Source organism: Canis lupus, chromosome X, assembly GCF_048164855.1.
Source record: "Canis lupus baileyi chromosome X, mCanLup2.hap1, whole genome shotgun sequence".
Classification (NCBI taxonomy): Eukaryota; Metazoa; Chordata; class Mammalia; order Carnivora; family Canidae; genus Canis; species Canis lupus.
This window is the reverse complement of record NC_132876.1, coordinates 74,282,592-74,299,749: the sequence shown is the minus strand read 5'-3', so window position 1 is coordinate 74,299,749 and position 17,158 is coordinate 74,282,592. Positions and strand designations below refer to the sequence as shown.

General features: G+C 38.4%; 1 protein-coding gene and 1 pseudogene across 1 annotated transcript in view; one reads left to right on the top strand and one right to left on the bottom strand.

The window, feature by feature from the left end:
* Positions 1 to 17,158, top strand: part of ZC3H12B (zinc finger CCCH-type containing 12B) — a 599,195-nt gene that overhangs the window by 370,391 nt on the left and 211,646 nt on the right. The gene's annotated exons all lie outside the window — the stretch shown is intronic.
* LOC140628499 (60 kDa heat shock protein, mitochondrial-like) lies at positions 613 to 16,485 on the bottom strand (annotated as a pseudogene).

The window sequence follows — 17,158 nt, the reverse complement described above, 5'->3', positions numbered from 1 at the left end:
TGAGAAGTTCCCTAATCTAGAGAAGGAAACAAGCATTCAAGTCCAGGAGGCACAGAGAATGCACTTAAAAGTCAATGAAATTAGATCAATACCATGACAAGTAGTGAAGCTTGCAAATTTCAGAGATAAAGAGAAAATCCTGAAAGCAGATTGGGACAAAAGGTCCTTACCATATAAAGGTAGACAAATAAGGCTGGCAGTAGACCTGTCCACAGAGACCTGGCACACAAGAAAGGACTGGCATGATATGGTCAATATGTTAAATGGGGGAAATATGCAGCCAATAATACTTTATCTGACACGGATGTCATTTCAAATATAAGAAGAGAAAAAGAGTTTCCAAGACAAACAAAAACTCAAGGAATCTGTGAATACTAAACCAGCCCTGCAAGAAATATTAAACAGAATCCTTTGAATGAAGAAAGAATCCACAAGTAACAAAGACCATAAAGGGACAGAGACAATATACAGAAACAGTGACATTATAGGTAATGCAATGGCACTAAATCCATGTATTTATATAATTACTCTCAATGTTAATGAACTAAATGCTTCAATAAAAAGACATAGGATATCAGGTTGAATGTTTAAAAAGACTCATCGATATGCTGTCTACAAGAGGCTAATTTTAGACCCACAGATGCCTCCACCGAACATGAGGAGGTGAAGAAACATTTCTATCAAAAGAAAGCTATAGTAGTAATCTTTATCAGATAAACTAGATTCTAAACTAGATTGGAATAAGAGATGAAGAAGGACACTGTATTATACGAACAGAATCTGCTCAACAAGAAGATCTAACAATTGTAAATGTTTATGTCACTAACATGGGAGCAGCCAGTTATATAATCCAATTAATAACCAAATTAAAGTAACACCTTGATAATAATAAAATAGTAGTAATGGATGTTAACACCCCACTCACATCAATGGATAGATCATCTAAGCAGAAGATCAACAAGAAAACAAGGACTTTGAATGACACATTGGACTGGATGGACTTCACAGATATATACAGAGCATTTCATCCTAAAGCAGCAGAATATATATTCTTCTCAAGTGCATGTGAAACATTCTCCAGAATATATTACATACTGGGTCACATCAGGTCTAGACAAGTACAAAAAGACAGATTATTCCATGCATATTTTGAGACCATAAATATTTAAAATCAGAAGTCAATTACAAGAAAAAAAATGAAAGAAACACAAATAGTTGGAGGTTAAAGAGCATCCTACTAAAGAATGAATGGGTCAACCAAGAAATTAAAGAAGAATTTTTAAAAAATACATGAAAGCAAATGAAAATGAAAAAACTCCAGTTCAAAACCTTAGGAATGTACCAAAGAGGGTCCTAAGAGGAAAGTATATAACAATACAGGGCTTCCTCAAGAAATTAGAAAAAAATCTCAAACACACAACCTAAACTTACACCTAAAGGAGCTGGAAAAAGAACAGCAAATAAAGCCTAACTCCAGCAGGAAAAATGAAATAATAAAGACTAGATCAGAAATAAATGGTATTGGAATCAGAAAATTAGTAGAACTGATCAATGAAACTAGGAGTTTCTTCTTCAAAAGAATTAATGAGATTGATAAAACCCGTATCCAGATTTATGAGAGAGAGAGAGAGAGAGAGAAAGAGAGAGAACCCAAATAAATAAAATGAAAGAGATCTCAACCAACACCAAAGAAATACAAACAATTCTAAGAGAATATTATGAGCAAATATGTGCCAAAAAATATGCAATCTGGAAGAAATGGAAAAATTCCTAGAAACATATAAACTCTCAAAACTGAAACAGGAAAAAATTAAAAACCTGAATGGACCCATCATCAGCAAAGAAATTGAATCAGGAAACAAAAGTCCCGCAACAAACAAGAGTCCCTGGCCACATGGCCTCCCAGGGGAATTCTACCAAATATTTAAAGATGAATTAATAACTACTTTTCTGAAACTGTTCCAAAAAAGAAAATAAAAAAGAAGAAATGGAAGGCAAACTTCCAAACTCATACATGAGGCCAGCATTACTTTCATCCCAAACCCAGATGGAGATTTCTAATAGAATTATAGACCAATATCCTTGATGAACAAAGATGCAAAAATTCTCACCAATATACTACCTAACAGGATTTAATAGTACATTAAAAGGATTATTCACCACGACCAAGTGGGATTTATTCCAGGGCTGCAACAGTGGTTCTACATCAACAAATCAATCAATGATTACACCATATTAATAAAAGACAAGAACATATGATCCTTTCAATAGATGCAGAAAAAGCATTTGACAAGATGCAGCATCTTTTCTTGACAAAAACTCTCCACAGTCTAGGGATAGAGGGAATATATTTCAATATCATAAAAGCGATATATGAAAAACCCCACAGCAAATATCATCCTCAATGGAGAGAAACTGAGAATTTTTACCCTAATGTCAGGAACATGATAGGGATGTCCAATCTCACCACTGCTGTTCAGCATATTACTCAATTCAGCTTCAGCAATCAGAAAACAGAGAAATAAGATAAATCTGAATCAGCAAAGAAGAAGTCAAACTTTCACTCTTTGCCAGATGACATGATATTCTCTGGAGAAAACACAAAAGACTCTACCTAAAAATGGATAGAACTTATACAGGATTCAGCAAAGTGACAGAATAGAAAATCAATGCATAAAAGTCGGTTGTAGTTCCATACACTAATAATGAGATGGAAGAAAGAGAAATAAAGGAATTGATCTGACATACAATTGCACTAAAACCCATAAGATACCTAGTAATAAACCAAAGAGGTAAAGGATCTATACTCTAAAAACTATAGCATACTTATGAAAGAAATTGAGGAAAACACAAAGAAATGGGAAAAAAGTCCATGTTCATGGATTGGAACAACAAATATTATTAAAATTTTATGCCACTCAAATCAATCTACACATTCAGTGCAATTCCTATCAAGATACCATCAGCATTTTTCATAGAGCTGGAACAAATGATCCTAAAATTTTTGTGGAGGCAGAAGGATTCTGAATAGCCAGAGGAAAGTAGAAAAAGACAACTGAAGCTGGTAACATCACAATGCCTGACTTCAAGCTATATTACACATCTGTTTATCAGGACAGGATGGTACTGGCACAAAAACAGACACATGGGTCCATGGAACGGAATCAAGAACCCAGAAATAGACCCTCAATTCTATGGTCAACTAATCCTTGACAAAGCAGGAAAGAATATCCAATAGAAAAAAATCTTTAACAAATGGTATTGGGAAAATTGGACAGCCACATGCATAAGAATGAAACTGGATAACTTTTTTGCACCATACACAAAAATAAACACAAAATGCATGAAAAACCTAAATATGAGTCAGGAGTCCATCAAAATCCTACAGGAGAACACAGGGAGCAACCTCTTTGATCTTGGCTGCAGCAACTCTTGATTGACATATCTCCAAAAGCAAGGGAAACAAAAGCAAACATGTACTATTAGGACTTAATCAAGATAAAAAGCTTTTGGATCACCTGGTGGCTCAGTTGGTTAAGCACCTGCCTTCAAGCCAAGTCATGATCTCAGGGTCCTGGGATAGAGCCCTGCATCAGGCACCCCACTCAGCCGGGTGTCTACGTCTCCTCTGCTTCTTGTCCACTGATTGTGCTCTCTCTTTCTTGCTCTTAAATAAATAAATTATTTAAAAATATAGATATATAAAGCTTTTGGACAGCAAAGAAAACAACTGAGAAAACTAAAAGGAAGCCTATGAAATGTGAGAAGATATTTGCCAATGTCTGATCAGAGAAATGGCTAGTATCCAAATACTCATAAGAACTTCTCAATCCAAACACTCAAAACCTAGAATATCTAGTCAACAAATGGGCAGAAGACATGATCAGCCCTTTCTCCAAAGAAGACCTAGACATGGCCAAAAGGCACATGAAAAAATGCTCCACATCACTTGTCTTCAGGGAAACACAAATCAAAACCACAGTGAAATATCTCCACACATCAGTCAGAATGGTTAAAATTAACAAGTCAGGAAATAGTGGCTGTTGGAGGATGCAAAGAAAGGAGAACTCTCTTACACTTCTTGTGGTAATGCAAACTGGTGCAACCACTCTAGAAAAGAGTATGGAGTTTCCTCAAAAAGTTAAAGACAGAGCTAACCTTGGGCCTAGCAATTGCAGTATTCGGTATCGATTCAAAGGATACAAACATAGTGATTCAAAGGGGCAAATTCATACTAATGTTTATAGAAATAATGTCCACAATTGTCAAAATATGGAAGGAACCCAGATATCTATCGACACATGAATGGGTAAAGAAGAGGAAGCATATATGCACAACGGAATATTATTCAGCCATCAAAAAGAATGAAATCTTGCCTTTTGCAATGATGTGAATGGAACTAGAGGCACTATACTAAGCAGAATAAGTCAGTCAAAGAAAGACAAACACCATATGATTTCTCTCATATGTGCGATTTAAGAAACAAAACAAATGAACATGGGAAGGGAAGGAAAAACAAAGTAATATGAATACAGAGACAGAGACAAGCCATAAAAGACTCTTAACTATAGGAAACAAACAGAGTTGCTGGATGGGAAGTGGGTGGGTGGTTGAGGTAACTGAGTGTTGGGCATTGAAGAGGGCACTTGAAGTAATTAGAACTCTCATGTTCTGTCACCCTCACTGATATTTACCACTCATTTTCTCTCCTTTCCCCTTTATTCCATTTCACTATTTTTTATATTCCCCAAAGGAATGTAATTCCTTTTATATTCCCCAAATAATATTTGTCCTTCTCCAATTGACTTACTTCACTCAGCATAATACCATCCAGTTCCATCCACGTCGTAGCAAATATTGGGTATTCGTCCTTCCTAATGGCTGAGTAATATTTTATTGTATATATGGACCACATCTTCTTTATCCATTCATCTTTTGATGGACACCGAGGCTCCTTCCACAGTTTGGCTATTGTGGACATTGCTGCTATAAACATTGGGGTGCAGGTGTTCTGGCGTTTCACAGCATTTGTATCTTTGGGGTAAATCCCCAGCAGTGCAATTGCTGGGTCGCAGGGCAGTTCAATTTTTCACTCTTTGAGAAATCTCCACACAGTTGTCCAGAGTGGCTGCACCAGGTAACAATCCCACCAACAGTGCAAGAGGGTTCACCCCGTTTCTCCACATCCTCTCCAACATTTGTTTCCTGCCTTGTTAATTTTTATCATTCTCACTGGTGTGAGGTGGTAGTTCATTGGGGTTTGGATTTGTATTTCCCTGATGGCCAGTGATGCAGAGCATTTTCTCATGTGATTGTTGGCCATGTGTATGTCTTCCTCTGTGAAATTTCTGTTCATGTCTTTTGCCCATTTCAGGATTGGATTGTTTGTTTCTTTGCTGTTGAGTTTAATAAGTTCTTTATAGATCTTGGAAACTAGCCCTTTATCTGATAGGTCATTTGTAAATATATTCTCCCATTCTGTAGGTTGTCTTGTAGCTTTGTTGACTGTTTCTTTTACTGTAAAAAGCTTCTTATCTTGATGAAGTCCCAATAATTCATTTTTGCTTTTGTTTCCCTTGCCTTCATGGATGTATCTTGCAAGAAGTTACTGTGGCCAAGTTCAAAAAGGGTGTTGCCTGTGTTCTCCTCTAGGATTTTGATGGATTATTGTCTCACATGTAGGTCTTTCATCCATTTTGAGTTTATCTTTGTATATGCTGTAAGAAAATGGTCCAGTTTCATTCTTCTGCATGTGGATGTCCAATTTTCCCAGCACCGTTTATTGAAGAGACTGCCCTTTTTCCAGTGGATCATCTTTCCTGCTTTATCAAATATTAGTTGACCATAAAGTTGAGGGCCCATTTCTGAATTCTCTATTCTGCTCCATTGAACTATGTGTCTGTTTTTGGGCCAGGACCACATTGTCTTGATGATCACAGCTTTGTACTACAACCTGAAATCTGGCATTGTGATGCCCCCAGCTCTGGTTTTCTTTTTCAATATTCCCCTGGTTATCCAGGGTCTTCGCTGATTCCACACAAATCTTAAGATGATTTGTTCCAACTCTGTGAAGAAAGTCCATGATATCTTGATAGGTATTGCATTAACTGTGTAAATTTCCCAGGGTAGCGTAGACATTTTCACAGTATTAATTCTTCCAATCCATGAGCATGGAATATTTTTCCATCTCTTTGTGTCTTCCTCAATTTCTTTCAGAAGTGTTCTGTAGCTTTTAGGGTATAGATCCTTTACCTTTTTGGTTGGGTTTATTCACAGGTATCTTATGCTTTTGGGTGCAATTCTAAATGGAATTGATTCCTTAATTTCCTTTCTTCAATCTCACTGTTAGTGTATAGAAATGTCACTGCTTTCGGGGCATTGGTTTTGTATCCTGCCACACAACTGAATTGCTGTATAAGTTCTAGCAATCTTGAGGTGGAGTATTTTGGGTTTTCTACATACAGTATCATGTCATCTGCAAAGAGAGAGAGTTTGATTTCTTCTTTGCCAATTTGAATGACTTTTATTTTTTGTTGCCTGATTGCTGAGGCTAGGACTTCTAGTACTATGTTGAATAGCAGTGGAGACAGTGGACATCCCTGTCATCTTCCCGATCTTAGGGGAAAGGCCTCCAGTGTTTCCCCACTGAAAATGATATTGGCTGTGTGCTTTTTATAGATGGCTCTTAAGAAGTTGAGGGATGTTCCCTTATCCCTACACTCTGAAGTGTTTTGACCAGGAATGGATGCTGTATTTTGTCAAACGCTTTCTCTGCATCTACTGAGAGGATCATATGGTTCTTGTATTTTCTCTTTTTGATATGATCTATCACGTTGATTGCTTTACGAGTATGAAACCAGCCTTGCATCCCAGGGATAAATCCCACTTGGTCATGGTGAATAATCTTCTTAATGTACTGTTGGATCCTGTTGTCTAGTATCTTGGTGAGAATTGTTGCATCTGTGTTCATCAGGGATGTTGGTCTATAATTCTCCTTTTTGGTGGGGTCTTTGTCTGGTTTTGTAATTAAGGTGATGCTGGCCTCATAGAACAAGTTTGGAAGTATTATGTCCCTATCTCTGTTTCATAACAGCTTTAGTAGAATAGACATTGTTTCTTCTTTAAACGTTAGATAGAATTACCCTGGGAAGCCATCTGGCCCTGGACTTTGTGTCTTGGGAGGTTTTTGATAACTGCTCCAATATCCTCCCTTGTTATTGGCTGGTTCAGCTGTTGTATTTCTTCCTGTTCCAGTTTGGTAGTTTGTGGCTTTCCAAAAATGCATCAATTTCTTCTAGATTGCCTAATTTGTTGGCATATAGCTGTTCATGATATGTTTTTAAACTCGTTTTTATTTCCTTGGTATTGGTTTGATCTCTCCTTTTTCGTTGGTGATTTTATTAATTAGAGTCTTTTCTCTTTTGTTTTTAATAAGGCTGGCTAATGGTTTATCTATTTTCTTAATTCTTCTAAGAAGCAACTCCTGGTTTTGTTGATTGTTCTGCAGTTCTTCAGTCTCTATTTCATTGAGTTCTGCTCGAATCTTTATTAACTTTCTTCTGCTGCTGGGAGTAGGTTTTATTTGCTGTTTTTTCTGCATCTCCTTTAGGTGCAAGGTTAGCTTTTGTATTTGTATTCTTTCCAGTTTTTGGATGGATGCTTGTATTGAGATTTATTTCCCTCTCAGGACTGCTTTTGTGTATCCCAAAGATTTGAACGGTTATATGATCATTCTCATTAGTTTCCATGAATCTATTAAATTCTTCTATACTTTTCTGGTTGACCCTTTCATCTTTTAACAGGATGATCTTTAACCTCCACGTGTTTGAATTTCTCCAAATTTCTTCCTGTGATTGAGTTCAAGTTTCAAAGCATTATGGTCTCAAAATATGCAGGGGACAATCCCAATATTTTGGCATTGGTTAAGACCTGATTTGTGATCAAGTATGTCGTCTATTCTGGAGAAAGTTCCATGTGCACTTGAGAAGAATGTGTATTCAGATGCGTTTGGATGTAAAGTTCTGTAAATATCTGTGAAATCCATGTGGTCCAGTGTATCATTTAAAGCTCGTTTCTTCGATCTAAGGGTGGTGGAAGGGGAGGTGGGCGGGGGGTGGGGGTGGCTGGGTGACGGGCACTGAGGGGGGCACTTGATGGGATGAGCACTGGGTGTTACTCTATATGTTGGCAAATTTAACACCAATAAAAAAATAAATTAAAAAAATAAATCTCGTTTATTTGGAGATGTTGTGATTAGAAGATCTGACATTTGCAGAAAGTACCATGTTGAAATCTCCCACATTTAGTGTATTATTATCTAAGTATGTCTTTACTTTGGTTATTAATTCATGATATACTTTGCAGCTCCCACATTAGGAGCATAAATATTCATGATTGTTATGTCTTCTTTTTGTATAGACCCTTTCAGAATGATACAGTGTCTCTCTTCATCCCTTACTACAGTCTTTGGGATATACTTTGATTTATCTGATATGAGGTTTGGTACCCCTACTTTCTTTTGAGGACCATTTGAATGGTAAATGGTTCTCCAACCTTTCATTTTCAGGCTGAAAGTATCCTTAGGTCTAAAATAAGTGTCTTGTAGACAGCAAATAGATGGGTCTTGCTTTTTTATCTAGTCTGAAACCATGAGCCTTTTAATGGGATCGATTCAGCCCATTCATGTTCAGAATAACTATTAAAGATATGAATTTAGTGTCATCATAATACCTAGTCAGTCCCTGTTTTCTGGCTTATTTCTTTGGGCTTCCTCTTTCTTTTCCAGAGTCCCCATTACTATTTCTTGCACAGCTGGTTTTGTGGCCACATATTCTTTCAGTTTCTGCCTATCTTGGAAGCTCTTTATCTCTCCTTCTATTCTGAATGAGAGTTTCTGGATAAAGTATTCTTGGCTGCATGTTCTTCTCATTTAGGACCCCGAATATATCCTGCCAGCCCTTTCTGGCCTTCCAGGTTCTGTGGAGAGGTCTTCAGTTAATCTAATATTTCTCTATATATACGATAGGGATCTCTTTGCTCTTGCTGCTTTAAGGATCTTCTCTTTATCTTTGGAATTTGCAAGTTTCACTATTTAATGTCGAAGTATTGAATGGTTTTTATTGATTTTATGGGGTATCTCTCTATCTCCTGGATCTGAATGCCTGTTTCCCTCCACAAGTTAGGGAAGTTCTCAGCTATAATTTGTTCAAATATTCTTTCTAGTCCTCTGTCCTTCTCGGTGCCCTCTGGAACCCCAATTAAATGTAGATTTTTCCTTCTGAGACTGTCATTTATTTCCCTTAACCTTTTCTCATGGTCTTTTAATTGTTTTTCTCTTTTTTCCTCAGCTTTCTTCCTTGCCATCAACTTGTCTCCTATGTCACTCACTCTTTCTTCTACCTCTTTAACCCTCATCTTTAGGGCCTCCAGTTTGGATTGCATTTCCTTTAATTGATTTTTTATTTCGGCATAATTAGATCTAAATTCTGCAGTCATGAAGTCTCTTCAATCTTTTATGCTTTTTTTTTCCAGAGCCATCAGTAACTTTATAATTGTGCTTCTGAATTGGTTTTCTGACATCAAATTGTAAGCAAAATTCTGTAACTCTGTGGCAGATAGTACTGTTTCTGATTCTTTCTTTTGTGGTGAGTTCTTCTTTCTAGTCATTTTGCTCAGTGCAGAGAGGCTAAAATGGTGTTGTACTTGATAGAAGAACAAACTCGTCTCTGTAGCGTTCCTACTGTTCTCTCTTTAAATCTCAGGCCAAATTCGTAGGTTTTCAGGATGATTTGAAAATTATCTAGGTAAGTTGGTGGGGACAGGTGACATGGGGACCCTACTCCTCTGCCTCTTCCCCCACCCCTCTAAAACAGTTATTATAACATTAGTTGGGTCAATGATTCCTTTTCCCACCATATTCGCAAAATCTGTAAGCATAGTATCACACCTATGTTCTGAGGAACTTTGCATAATTTTCTCAGTTATTAGTAATCTGTCAATACCTGCATTCTTAACAATGGTCATTGCAGGAATTCTGAGTGTTCTTTTAATAATTTCTGTATCAATTCTTCTTATCTTCAGGAGCTCGATATATTTTTTAGAAGATTTTCTTTATTTATTTGAGAGATAGTGAGCACAGAGAAGCAGGGGATGGACAGAGGGAGAGAGAGAACCAGATTCCCCATTGATAAGGGAGCCTGACATGATGCAGGGCTTGATCCCAGGATCCTGAGATCATAGTCTGAGCTAAAGGCAGTTGCTTAACAGACTGAGCCACCCAGGTGCCCCAGGAACTGGAATTATTGAATCCAAAGCTGAAATTCACCAAAGCATAGTATAACAGTTCCCAGAACAATGCCTTCAACAGCAGCTCATGTAGCATTGAAGGCATCTGTTACTCTTTCTTTTCATTCACTTCAATGTCAGTTGTGCCACCATCTTTCAGCACAGCTACTCTATATAAAAGTTGGGCCAGACATTTATCAGTTTTTCCTTTTCACGTTCACAAATTGTGATATGTAATTGCTTGATGATTTCTTGAAATAATTTTCCAATTTGAGCCTTGGTCACATTTTTCTATCACGATCATGGCATCATCTTTGGTCACAATGACTTCTCCAACTTTTGCTAAGTCATGAGGCTGAATATATTCAAGATTTAGTGTCAGTCCTTCTTCTCAAAACACTGCACCACCAGTAACAATAGCCATCTCTTTAATGTGGTTCAACTGCTACAACCTGAAGACCAACTATTAGCCTGTTCAAAATGAGTGTACTCAAAGCTTCTCCATCAACATCTAGCAATTATGACCAAGGGCTTATGGGAAGAATCAGCAATTTCAAGAGCAGGTACAGTGGCCTGGACTCTGGAAAATTTCTTTTCACTTCAATATAATATATATTAATGGAATTCACATTTCTGACCTTTTCAAGTATTAATAAAAGTATGGAAATCTAGTCTCAATCAAACTTCATATCTGAATAATTTCTAATTTTCCATTTTGTGTTTTTCCATTCTTTACTGTGATGACTCTCTTCTCTTTTCTCATTGCAACAGAAATGATGTTGCACATTTTTTTGTCTCCATTTGCAGAAATTGTAGAAGTCTGAGCAATTTCTTCAGGGGTTGTCACAGGTTTAGATGGCTTCTTAAGTTCAGGAATTACAGAGTCAACTGCTAACATCACAACTCTCCTGATTTCCACAGACTTAGCACCTCTGTTAATCTTCTCTAAGCCTTTCTTGGCAATAGAGTGTGCCAGGACAGTAGCAGTAGTGGTGCCATCCCCAGCCTCTTCGTTGTGTTACTGACATCTTTAACAAGTTCAGAGCTGAAATTTTTATATTATCTTTTTTTTAATTTATTTATTTTTATTTTTTTTATTGGTGTTCAATTTACTAACATACAGAATAACCCCCAGTGCCCGTCACCCATTCACTCCCACCCCCCGCCCTTCTCCCCTTCCACCACCCCTAGGTCGTTTCCCAGAGTTAGCAGTCTTTACGTTGTCTCCCTTTCTGATATTTCCCACACATTTCTTCTCCCTTCCCTTATATTCCCTTTCACTATTATTTATATTCCCCAAATGAATGAGAACATATAATGTTTGTCCTTCACCGACTGACTTATTATCTTTTAAGCCAATGGACTTTGGAACAATCACACCACCTTTTGTTACTTTGAGTCTTCTCCAACTCTGTTCAATAAGCACTGTTCTTCCATTTGCCCCACAGTAACAGTTACAGCATTGGCTGAAAGATCTACACATTGAAGCATTAAAGCTCAGATATCTACACCAAATTTTACTTCTTTGGAATAAGCCCAAGTGAGAAGAGGAGCCAGTGCCCTGGACACTGGACTAATTTTAGAAAGGACTTCAGGATATTAAAGCATTTCTGTGGGGCAATAGAAGGGCATGCCATTGTCAGGAAGGTTGAGAGTGTTGAGTGAAGGACAAAGTTCCTCCTCTTGTGACTTTTAACTGATTTTTTCACTTATCCATTAACATTATTCAGATGGATTATTCATATAGTAGTCAAATTTTCCAAGATTTTATTTATTTATTTATTTATTTGTATTTTTTATAAATTTATTTTTATTGATGTTCAATTTGCCAACATATAGAATAACACCCAGTGCTCATCCCATCAACTGCCCCCCTCAGTGCCCATCAACCAGTCACCCCCAACCGCTGCCCACCTCCCTTTCTACCACCCCTAATTCGTTTCCCAGAGTTAGGAGTCTCTCATGTTCTGTCTCCTTTTCTGATATTTCCCACTCATTTTTCTCCTTCCCCTTTATTCCCTTTCACTATTTTTTATATTCCCAAATGAATGAGACCATATAATGTTTGTCCTTCTCCAACTGACTTATTTCACTCAGCATAATACCCTCCAGTTCCATCCATATCGAAGCAAATGGTGGGTATTTGTCGTTTCCAATAGCTGAGTAATATTCCATTCTATACATATACTGCATCTTCTTTATCCATCTTTCGATGGACACCGAGGCTCCTTCCACAGTTTGGCTATTGTGGACATTGTTGCTATAAACATTGGGGTGCAGGTGTATGGGCGTTTCACTACATCTGTATCTTTGGGGTAAATCCCCAGCAGTGCAATTGCTGGGTCATAGGGCATATCTATTTTTAACTCTTTGAGGGAGGAACCTCCACACAGTTTTCCAGAGTGGCTGTCCCAGATCACATTCCCACCAACAGTGCAAGAGGGTTACCTTTTCTCCACATCCTCTCCAACATTTGTTGTTTCCTGCCTTGTTAATTTGCCCCATTCTCACTGGTATGAGGTGATATCTCATTGTGGTTTGGATTTGTATTTCCCTGATGGCAAGTGATGCAGAGCATTTTCTCATGTGCCTGTTGGTCATGTCTATGTCTTCCTCTCTGAGGTTTCTGTTTGTCTTTTGCCCATTTCATGATTGGATTGTTTGTTTCTTTGGTGTTGAGTTTAAGAAATTCTTTATAGATCTTGGATAGTAGCCCTTTATCTGATAGGTCATTTGCAAATATCTTCTCCGATTCTGTAGGTTGTCTTTCAGTTTTGCTGACTGTTTCTTTTGCTGTGCAAAAGCTTCTTATCTTGATGAAGTCCCAATAATTCATTTTTTCTTTTGTTTCTCTTGCCTTCATTGATGTATCTTGCAAGAAGTTACTGTGGCCAAGTTCAAAAAGGGTGTTGCCTGTGTTCTCCTCTAGGATTTTGATGGAATCTTGTCTCACATTTACATCTCTCATCCATTTTGAGTTTATCTTTGTGTATGGTGCAAGAGAATGGCCTAGTTTCATTCTTCTGCATCTGGCTGTCCAATTTTCTCAGCACCATTTATTGAAGAGACTTTTTTCCAGGGGATAGTGTATCCTCCTTTGTCGAATATTAGTCGACCATAACGTTGAGGTTCCACTTCTGGTTTCTCTATTCTGTTCCATTAATATATGTCTGTTTTTGTGCCAGTACCTCACTGTCTTGATGACCACAGCTTTGTAGTACAACCTGAAATCTGGCATTGTGATGCCCCCAGCTATGGTTTTCTTTTTTTTAATATTCCCCTGGCTCTTAGGGGTCTTTTGTGATTCCACAAAAATCTGAATATGATTTGTTCCAACTCTCTGGGAGGAGGAGGGGCAAGATGGCGGAAGAGTAGGGTCCCAAGTCACCTGTCCCCACCAAATTACCTAGATAACCTTCAAATAATCCTGAAAATCTACGAATTCGGCCTGAGATTTAAAGAGAGAACAGCTGGAATGCTACAGTGAGAAGAGTTCAGCTTCTATCAAGGTAGAGAGACGGGGAAAAAAGAAATAAAGAAATAAAAGACATCCAAGGGGGAGGCGCCCCGGGAGGAGCCAGGCTAAGGCCAGGGCGAGTGCCCCCAGGACAGGAAAGCACCGTCCCAGAGAAGCAGGAGCTTCACCAATCTTCCTGGGCAGAAAGGCACTCGCAGGGAGTTAGAGCAGGACCCCAGAACGGCAGGGATGCCCTCAGGTTCCCTGGGACACTAACAGAGCACCTGTGCCCCGGGGAGAGTGTGCCGAGCTCCCTAAAGGGCTGCAGCGCACACACGGGTTGACCCGAAGCAGCTCGGAGTGGCTTGGGCAGCGGCCCCTCGCGGAGGGGGCTGCCCGGTGGAGAGCACGAATCCAACAGCACAGGCCCAGGAGCACAGGGCGTTGGGGACACAGCCCAGGATCCGGCCTGCCCCTGGGACAGGCAGAGGCGAGGAGGGCACAGGACAGCAAGGTGGCTCCTGCCCTGAGCTGAGCAGATCAGCGCCCCGCCGCCGGACCATCCAGGCCCCTGCAGACCGAGAGCTCCGTAGTTACTGTGGGAGCTGAATCCAGGGCTCCAGAGATGGCAGCTGCCAGTGTGGTTGTTCCTCCTGGGGCCTCACAGGGTAAACAACCCCCACTGAGCCTCACAATGGCCTCACAGGATAAACAGCTTAAGGATCTTTCGCTGAGCAGCTCCCCCAAGTGCTAACACCTGAAAATCAGCAGAGCAGGCCCCTCCCCCAGAAGACCAGGTAGACTGACAGTGGAAAAACAAATTATTGACCAAGCAGCACTGGAAAGTTCCAGGGGAAGTCAAGGGACTTACAGTATACAGAATTAGAGGATACTCCCGCTTGTTTTTTATGTTTTTTTTCTTTGTTTTTTTTTTCTTTTTGATTTCTGTTTGCTTCCCCCACCTTTTTTCTTTTTTCCTCCTTTTCTTCTCTTTTTTTTCTATTTTTTCTTCCTTTTTTCTTTTTTCTTTCCTTCTTTCTCTTCTTTCTTTTTCTCTTTTTCCCAATACAACGTGTTTTTGGCCACTCTGCACTGAGCAAAATGACTAGAAGGAAAACCTCACCTCAAAAGAAAGAATCAGAAACAGTCCTCTCTCCCACAGAGTTACAAAATTTGGAGTACAATTGAATGTCAGAAAGACAATTCAGAATCACTATTATAAAGCTACTGGTGGCTCTAGAAAAAAAGCATAAAGGACTCAAGAGACTTCCTGACTGCAGAATTTAGATCCAATCAGGCAGAAATTAAAAATCAATTGAATGAGATGCAATCCAAACTAGAAGTCCTAACTACGAGGGTTAACGAGGTGGAAGAACGAGTGAGTGACATAGAAGACAAGTTGATGGCAAAGAGGGAAACTGAGGGAAAAAAGGACAAAAAGTTGAAAGATCATGAGGATAGATTAAGGGAAATAAGTGTTCCAACTCTCTGAAGAAAGTCCATGGTTTTTGGATAGGCATTGCATTAAATGTGTAAATTGCCCTGGGTAACATTGACATTTTCACAATATTAATTCTGCCAATCCATGAGCATGGAATATTTTTCCATCTCATTGTGTCTTCCTCAATTTCTTTCAGAAGTGTTCTGTAGTTTTTAGGGTATAGATCCTTTTCCTCCTTGGTTTGCTTTATTCCTAAGTATCTTAGGCTTTAAGGGGCAACTGTAAATGGGTTTGACTCCTTCATTTCTCTTTCTTCAGTCTCATTGTTAGTGTATAGAAATGCCACTGACTTCTGGGCATTGATTTTGTATCCTGCCACACTGCTGAATTGCTGTATGAGTTCTAGGAATCTTGGGCTGGAGTCTTTTGGGTTTTCTACATAGAGTATTATGTCATCTGCAAAGAGGGAGAGTTTGACTTCTTCTTTGCCAATTTGAGTGCCTTTTATTTCTTTTTGTTGTCTTATTGCTGAGGCTAGGACTTCTAGTACTATGTTGAATAGCAGTGGTGAGAGGGGACATCCCTGTCTTGTTCCTGATCTTAGGGGAAAGGCTCCCAGTGTTTCCCCATTGAGAATGATATTTGCTGTGGGCTTTTCATAGATGGCTTTTAAGATGTTGAGGAATGTCCCCTCTATCCCTACACTCTCAAGAGTTTTGATCAGGAATGGAATGCTGTATTTTGTCAAAGGCTTTCTCTGCATCTATGGAGAGGATCATATGGTTCTTGTTTTTTCTCTTTCTGATATGATGAATCACATTGATTGTTTTATGAGTGTTGAACCAGCCTTGCATCCCAGGGATAAATCCCCTTGGTCATGGTGAATAATCTTCTTAATGTATTGTTAGATCCTATTGGCTAGTGTCTTTAGTAGAATAGGTATGGTTTCTTCTTTAAATGTTTGATCGAATTCCCCAGGGAAGCCATCTGGCCCTGGATCCAAGACATATTTAATTTCAAGAATTATCTCCCATTATCTTTCCAAGCCATCACTGTGCTCCATAAGTTCCAGTATTTCCAAAGTCCAAGTTATATCTTTTGGATTGCATCTGGCACCAAGAAGCAACAGAAAAACCTTATTTGTCAAAAAGTATGGTCAGATATAAAGTTTTGAAAGTGTCATCACCACACTACTAAAAGTAATATTTAGGGAATGAAAAAATACTTAAAAATATTAAATTCTTAGTAAGTGGAGATAATGATAAGGACCTCCATAAACCTTTTTTAGGACTTACTGGAACATGGTTTTAATGCACAAACTTCTAGTTAGGAAACTATTTAAGAAACTTAAAATTATAAAATGATAATTACTTATTAGTGTAATAATTTAGTGTTTTAAATTTTTCAAAAATATTCATTCATTTATTTTGAAGTGAGGTAGAAGAGAATTAGTAAGAAGGTTCAGGGCTAGTGTTAGTCACATATTTTTCTTGTTTTTGTCAACTTTGTAAACTGTAGGTGTGACTTTTTAGTTAATATGACTGCAAGTGAACTAAAAGAAAATTCTCTCTAAGGTAGAAATATAGATTACAGATCTTTAGAATATTAATGCTTCTTCTAAATTGTGGTCCTTTTGCATTTATGATCTTACTTCACTTTCCATAGATAAACAAGAGAGAATAGTAAAACTTAATCAGCAAATTATATGTAGGATCTATCTGAAAACATTCTGCTACTTAATGAGAAGTCTAGATAAAGTAGTTCTCTTTAAATTCACTGTTCATGGAAGACCTGAGTGGCTCAGTGGTTGAGCATCTGCCTTTAGCTCAGCGAGTAATCCTGGGTTTCTGGGATCTCTGCCTATGTCTCTGCCTCTCTCTTGTGTCTCTCATGAATAAATAAATAAAATCTTTTAAAAAATTCACTGCTCATATATGTTTTTTAAGTGTGTGTGTATGTATGTATGTGTGTGTGTG